Source organism: Tupaia chinensis, unplaced genomic scaffold, assembly GCF_000334495.1.
Source record: "Tupaia chinensis unplaced genomic scaffold, TupChi_1.0 Scaffold000477_1, whole genome shotgun sequence".
Taxonomy (NCBI): domain Eukaryota; kingdom Metazoa; phylum Chordata; class Mammalia; order Scandentia; family Tupaiidae; genus Tupaia; species Tupaia belangeri.
In genome coordinates, this window is record NW_006159986.1 from 1,105,929 (window position 1) to 1,112,363 (window position 6,435).

Consider the following 6,435-nt stretch of genomic DNA (forward strand, 5'->3'; position numbering starts at 1 on the left):
CCTGGGGGGTGATTTCTCGCTTTCTGTCTCTCTGTCTCTGTCTGTCTGGTGAGCACATGCGCCCTATAGCGAAAAACCTCTCAAAAAAAAAAAAAGGATTATTTTATTTAACTTTATTTATTTACTTATTTTAATTTGACCAGAGAGAGAGAAAGTGAGAAAGCAAGCCGCCAGGTCTGAGACTCGAACTGGTGGCGGTCATGTGGGAGTCCAGTGCCCTTAATCACCATGCCATCTGCTGGCTCCGCCAAATTGTTTTTTGGGGGTTGTTGATTTTTTGTTTTGTTTTTAAACTATTTATTCACTTTACTTATTTTAATTTGATGAGAGAGAGAGAGAGAGAGAGAGAGAGAGAGAGAAAGTTAGAAAGCAAGCCACCAGGTCCAGGACTCAGACCATGGTTGGCCGTATGGGAATACAACACCCTTAACCACATCACCTGCCGGCCCCCTGCCAAACTGTTTTTCAAAGCGGCTGTACCATTTTACATTTCCGCTAGCAATACATGAGAATTCATTTCCCTATATCCTTGCCAATACTTTTTGACTGTGTTATTGATTACGCCCATCATAGTGGGTGCTAGATTGTGGTTCTACTTGCATTTCTCTAATGACTAATGATGTGGAGCAGCTTTTAGTTACTAGCCATTCTTTATTTGAAGAAACATCTAGTCAAGTCTTTTGCTCGTTTTTGCTATTTTTATTTTCGATTTGTAAGAGTTTTTTATATATTATGGATACAAAGTTCCTAATCTAGTATATGATTTTTTTCTTTTTGAGCGGTTTTTTGCTATAGGGCGCATGTGCTCTCCAGAAAGACATAGAAAGCGAGAAATCACCCCCCGGGGGGATGGCCACGCCGCAATCCCTTCTCCATTCTCCTCTCGGGATCTTGGGAATGCACGCACACGTGCCTGCTTGAGTTTTAAGCCACTGGGTCCAGAACTCGAACTGTGGTCGGTTACATGGGAGTCCAGCGACATAGCCATTACGCTAACTGCTGGTCCCACTCAGTTTTTTTTTTTTGAGCGTTAATCCAGTATATGATTTGCAAGTATTTTCTTCTAGTGTTTGGCAATTTTTTTTTTCTCATAGCGTCTTTTCTTTCCTTTTTTTTTTTTTTTTTTTTTTTTTTGGGGAGATTTTTTTTTTATAGGGTGTGTGCTTGCCAGAGAGACAGAGTGACAGAAAGTGAGAAATCACATCCTGGGGTAATGGCCACGCTGCAATCCCTCTCCTCCATTCTCCCCTGGGATCTTGGGCATGCACACATATGTGCTAGCATGAGTTTTAAGCTGCCAGGTCTGGGACTTGAACCGTGGTCAGCCATGTGGGAATCCAGCAACATAACCACTATGCTATCTGCTGGCCCCTTTTATAGTGTCTTTTGAGGTACAAGAATTTTAAATTTTGATAAAATTTGTATCAGTTTTTTATTCTCTCAGTTGCTCTTTTGCTATTGTATGTAAGTTATCTGCCTAACTTAAGTTCATAAAGATTTTCTCCTAGGTTTATTCTCTAAGTATAGTATGTAGTTTTAGCTCTTACATTTATGTGTATAATCTATTTTGAGTTAGTTTTTGTGTATTGTGTAGAGCAAAAAATTCACCTTGAAAAGACGATTCTTTTCCCCATCAACTTGTCTTGATATTTTTGTCAAAATCAATTGACTAGAAATGTAAAGGTTTATATTTGGATTCTAGATATTGTCCCATGATCCCAGGAGGTGGCATGGTGGTTAAGGCACTGGACTCCCACATGACTAACCGCAGTTCGAATCCAGGACCTGGTGGCTTGCTTTCTCACTTTCCCTCTCTCCCTCTCTGTCTCTCTCTGGTCAAATTAAAATAAATGAATGAATAAATAAATTTAAAAAATTCACGATCTAAATATTTATTCTTTTTAGTTGTTTCTTTTTTTATTTAAAATAATTCAGATAGGGGACCAACAGATGGCATAATGGTTATGTCGCTGAACTCCCATGTAGTCCGGTCATGGTTCGAACCTCCAACCAGGTGACTTAAAGCTGATGCCCAGCATGTGTGCATGCATGCCCAAGATTCCAAGAGGAGAATGGAGGCCATCTCTCCTGGGGGGGTTATTTATTGCTTTCTGTCTCCAACAAGCTCACATGCACCATAGCAAAAATCTCTCAAAAAAAAAAAAAAAGAAATTCAGATATAGGGCCAAGTCTAAGGTCTAGTGGTTAAGGGAACTAGATCCCACACGGCCAACTGAGCAGTTTGAATCCTGGCCCTGGCGGCTTGAAATATGCCAGACACATGTGTGTGGGTGCCTCAACTTGCTGCAGGGTGGAGAAATGGAGAAGAGACTTCACTGTGACCAAGCCACACGGGGGGAGCTTTCTCCCTCTCCTCTATCTGTCTTGGCTAGTGCATGCACCGGTTGGCAAAAAATAAAACAAATAAAACAAAATTTGGATACAAGTTATACACAGTAAAATTCATTCTTTTGAATATATCTTCCCGGGTCCTAACAAACAGTTTTGCATTCGCCACTAAGACCAAAGCGCATTACTGCCATGACCTCCCTACGAGCCCCCTGTGCCCTCTATTGTCAATCATTCTCCCTCTTCCCCACCCACATGTTTGCTTTCTGTCCTTACTGTAGACTTCCTCCTGAGGGCCAGTAAGTAGAATCCTATATCACTCAGCCCCTGAGTCTCGCTTTTCTCTCCAACTTGTCTTTCAACCTCCAGACCATGTTTTCCGAATATAAAATATAAATTTGCCCACTCCTTGGTGCCTCTACTTAAGTGGATATAGACCATGCAGGGTCTGGCCTCTGCCCAGGACTCCTGCCAGTCTGGACAAACAGGATGGCTCAGTCCCGGTTTGCAGAATAGCCACCCGAGGGCTTGTCAATACCGCACATTCCTGGGGCCTGAAAGACAGATTCAGTACATGGGGAAGAGCCCGAGGATCTGGCCCAGGGAGATTTGGAGGCAGGTGGCCACAGGTCACGCACTCAGAAGCACAGATGCCTCTTGCCACACCTGCCACACCTGCCACACACCTGCCACACCTGCTGGGTTTACCCCATCCTCTCCTGCATGCTGCGTCCCCTCCTGCCAAAGGTTTTGGCACTTGTCCCATGGCTTCCCCCCATTCCTCTTCACTAGTCCTAAGCTTCTTTCCATCACAGCCAGTTATTCCTCTTAATTGTCACTTCTACAGTTTTCCCTAATCGAGTCTTTCTTAAAGCACAGTTGTCACCTGTCATTCTTATTTCTTTGTCACCAGTCTCCCAGACTGGGCCGCCTGGGATCAGGGCAGTCTGGTTTGTCGCCCACCACTGTGTCCCCGGCACGAGGTCGTATGTAAGTCTACTCTGCCTTTGCACATGCTGCTCTGAGACTCAGGTCGTGTCGTCGTGTCCCCCCCACCCCACCCCACCCCCCCGGCTTGGCCCACTTGTACTCATTTTTTAAGGAAAACTCAGTTTGGAGGAAGTTGAGACTGGACTCACTCTTCAGTGCTCCCCCAGGGCAGACTCTCAGCCTCCCAGCACCTTTTCCAGGGCCCCCGTGTTTGAGACGGGCTCAGTGAGAAGGTTAGTGTTAGCTCTAACGGGAGTCCCTGGTGCCCGATCACAGGTGCTCCTCCCCCACAGTGCGACCCTACCTAACCCCTTCACTTTAAAAGAGGAAGCTGAGACCCTGGACTTTGCTCCAAGAGCATATTCTGGGTGCCTCTGAGGGGCCAGGGCACAGCCCGGGTGACCAGACTGGCCTGGCGTCAAGGGGCAGGCCATGTTGCTGGACATCTCTGGCTCGTTTCCCTCTTTCGCAGAGTGCCCTTTACCCCAAGGGGGGGGACCCAGAACTGCAGACGGGCCCCCTGGCTTGGCCAATGAACAGAGCAGGTTAGGGGAAGGGCGTGGGGAAGAGTGGGCGGGGCCGCTCATCCTACCTTCCAGCCCTTAGCCCCTCCTTCCCAGGTAGTCGGGACTCTGGATTTGGCTCTTGAGGGCGTTCCGTACGTCTGTCTTCCCCGCCTCTCCCCAGGCATCTGCGCCCTCCCCTGACACCTGCTGCCAGGCTAGGAAGGGAAAAACAAACCCGAGCAGTTTGAATCCTGGCCCTGGCGGCTTGAAATATGCCAGACACATGTGTGTGGGTGCCTCAACTTGCTGCAGGGTGGAGAAATGGAGAAGAGACTTCACTGTGACCAAGCCACACGGGGGGAGCTTTCTCCCTCTCCTCTATCTGTCTTGGCTAGTGCATGCACCGGTTGGCAAAAAATAAAACAAATAAAACAAAATTTGGATACAAGTTATACACAGTAAAATTCATTCTTTTGAATATATCTTCCCGGGTCCTAACAAACAGTTTTGCATTCGCCACTAAGACCAAAGCGCATTACTGCCATGACCTCCCTACGAGCCCCCTGTGCCCTCTATTGTCAATCATTCTCCCTCTTCCCCACCCACATGTTTGCTTTCTGTCCTTACTGTAGACTTCCTCCTGAGGGCCAGTAAGTAGAATCCTATATCACTCAGCCCCTGAGTCTCGCTTTTCTCTCCAACTTGTCTTTCAACCTCCAGACCATGTTTTCCGAATATAAAATATAAATTTGCCCACTCCTTGGTGCCTCTACTTAAGTGGATATAGACCATGCAGGGTCTGGCCTCTGCCCAGGACTCCTGCCAGTCTGGACAAACAGGATGGCTCAGTCCCGGTTTGCAGAATAGCCACCCGAGGGCTTGTCAATACCGCACATTCCTGGGGCCTGAAAGACAGATTCAGTACATGGGGAAGAGCCCGAGGATCTGGCCCAGGGAGATTTGGAGGCAGGTGGCCACAGGTCACGCACTCAGAAGCACAGATGCCTCTTGCCACACCTGCCACACCTGCCACACACCTGCCACACCTGCTGGGTTTACCCCATCCTCTCCTGCATGCTGCGTCCCCTCCTGCCAAAGGTTTTGGCACTTGTCCCATGGCTTCCCCCCATTCCTCTTCACTAGTCCTAAGCTTCTTTCCATCACAGCCAGTTATTCCTCTTAATTGTCACTTCTACAGTTTTCCCTAATCGAGTCTTTCTTAAAGCACAGTTGTCACCTGTCATTCTTATTTCTTTGTCACCAGTCTCCCAGACTGGGCCGCCTGGGATCAGGGCAGTCTGGTTTGTCGCCCACCACTGTGTCCCCGGCACGAGGTCGTATGTAAGTCTACTCTGCCTTTGCACATGCTGCTCTGAGACTCAGGTCGTGTCGTCGTGTCCCCCCCACCCCACCCCACCCCCCCGGCTTGGCCCACTTGTACTCATTTTTTAAGGAAAACTCAGTTTGGAGGAAGTTGAGACTGGACTCACTCTTCAGTGCTCCCCCAGGGCAGACTCTTATCATCTTACGGTTTGTTTTTCCGACTATCACCCACATCAAGCTGGGAGGCCCTGCCTTGGATCTCAACCTCCCAGCCCCTTTTCCAGGTCCCCCGTGTTTGAGACGGGCTCAGTGAGAAGGTTAGTGTTAGCTCTAACGGGAGTCCCTGGTGCCCGATCACAGTGGCTCCTCCCCCACAGTGCGACCCTACCTAACCCCTTCACTTTAAAAGAGGAAGCTGAGACCCTGGACTTTGCTCAGAAACAAGAGCATATTCTGGGTGCCTCTGAGGGGCCAGGGCACAGCCCGGGTGACCAGACTGGCTGCAGGTCAAGGGGCAGGCCATGTTGCTGGACATCTCTGGCTCGTTTCCCTCTTTCGCAGAGTGCCCTTTACCCCAAGGGGTGGGACCCAGAACTGCAGACGGGCCCCCTGGCTTGGCCAATGAACAGAGCAGGTTAGGGGAAGGGCGTGGGGAAGAGTGGGCGGGGCCGCTCATCCTACCTTCCAGCCCTTAGCCCCTCCTTCCCAGGTAGTCGGGACTCTGGATTTGGCTCTTGAGGGCGTTCCGTACGTCTGTCTTCCCCGCCTCTCCCCAGGCATCTGCGCCCTCCCCTGACACCTGCTGCCAGGCTAGGAAGGGAAAAACAACCCCGGTCGCCGCCGTGTCAGGGAGTCTCCGTCCTCCCCTCCTGGGCTTCCTCCCAGGCGCCTCCCCCGACCCCGCCCCCCCCTGCCCAGGATAATTTTAGTTTCCTTGGCCCTGGAATCTGGACGCACAGGGCTCTCCCCCGCCCCCGACTTCGGGACACCTTCCTGCCACCTGTAGAGAAGCGGGAGTGGATTTGAACTCCAACGCAGGTCTCTGGGGTCCCTAGACAGAGCCCGTCTTCGGACGCAGTGTCCTGCTACTCCTGCTGGGGTTCCTCCAGGTAAGGGACCGAAATCGGCCGCAGACGACAACCCCCAGCCGCACCAGGGCCCCAGGCTGTGCCCGTCTCTGCGCCGAGCTGGCCGGCGGCCCAGGTGGGCGGACGGGCGGCCTGGCTGTCCCCCTCCCTTCCCCCCTCGGTGATGTCAGGCCAGGGGC

General features: G+C 50.3%; 1 protein-coding gene across 1 annotated transcript in view; it reads left to right on the plus strand.

Moving 5' to 3' along the window:
* Nucleotides 1-6,178: 6,178 nt before the first annotated feature.
* Nucleotides 6,179-6,435, plus strand: part of GRB7 (growth factor receptor bound protein 7) — an 8,137-nt gene continuing 7,880 nt past the window's right edge. Inside the window, exon 1 of the mRNA XM_006155905.3 lies at nucleotides 6,179-6,277. The gene's annotated coding sequence lies outside the window, so the exon portion shown is untranslated. The remainder of the gene's footprint in view (nucleotides 6,278-6,435) is intronic.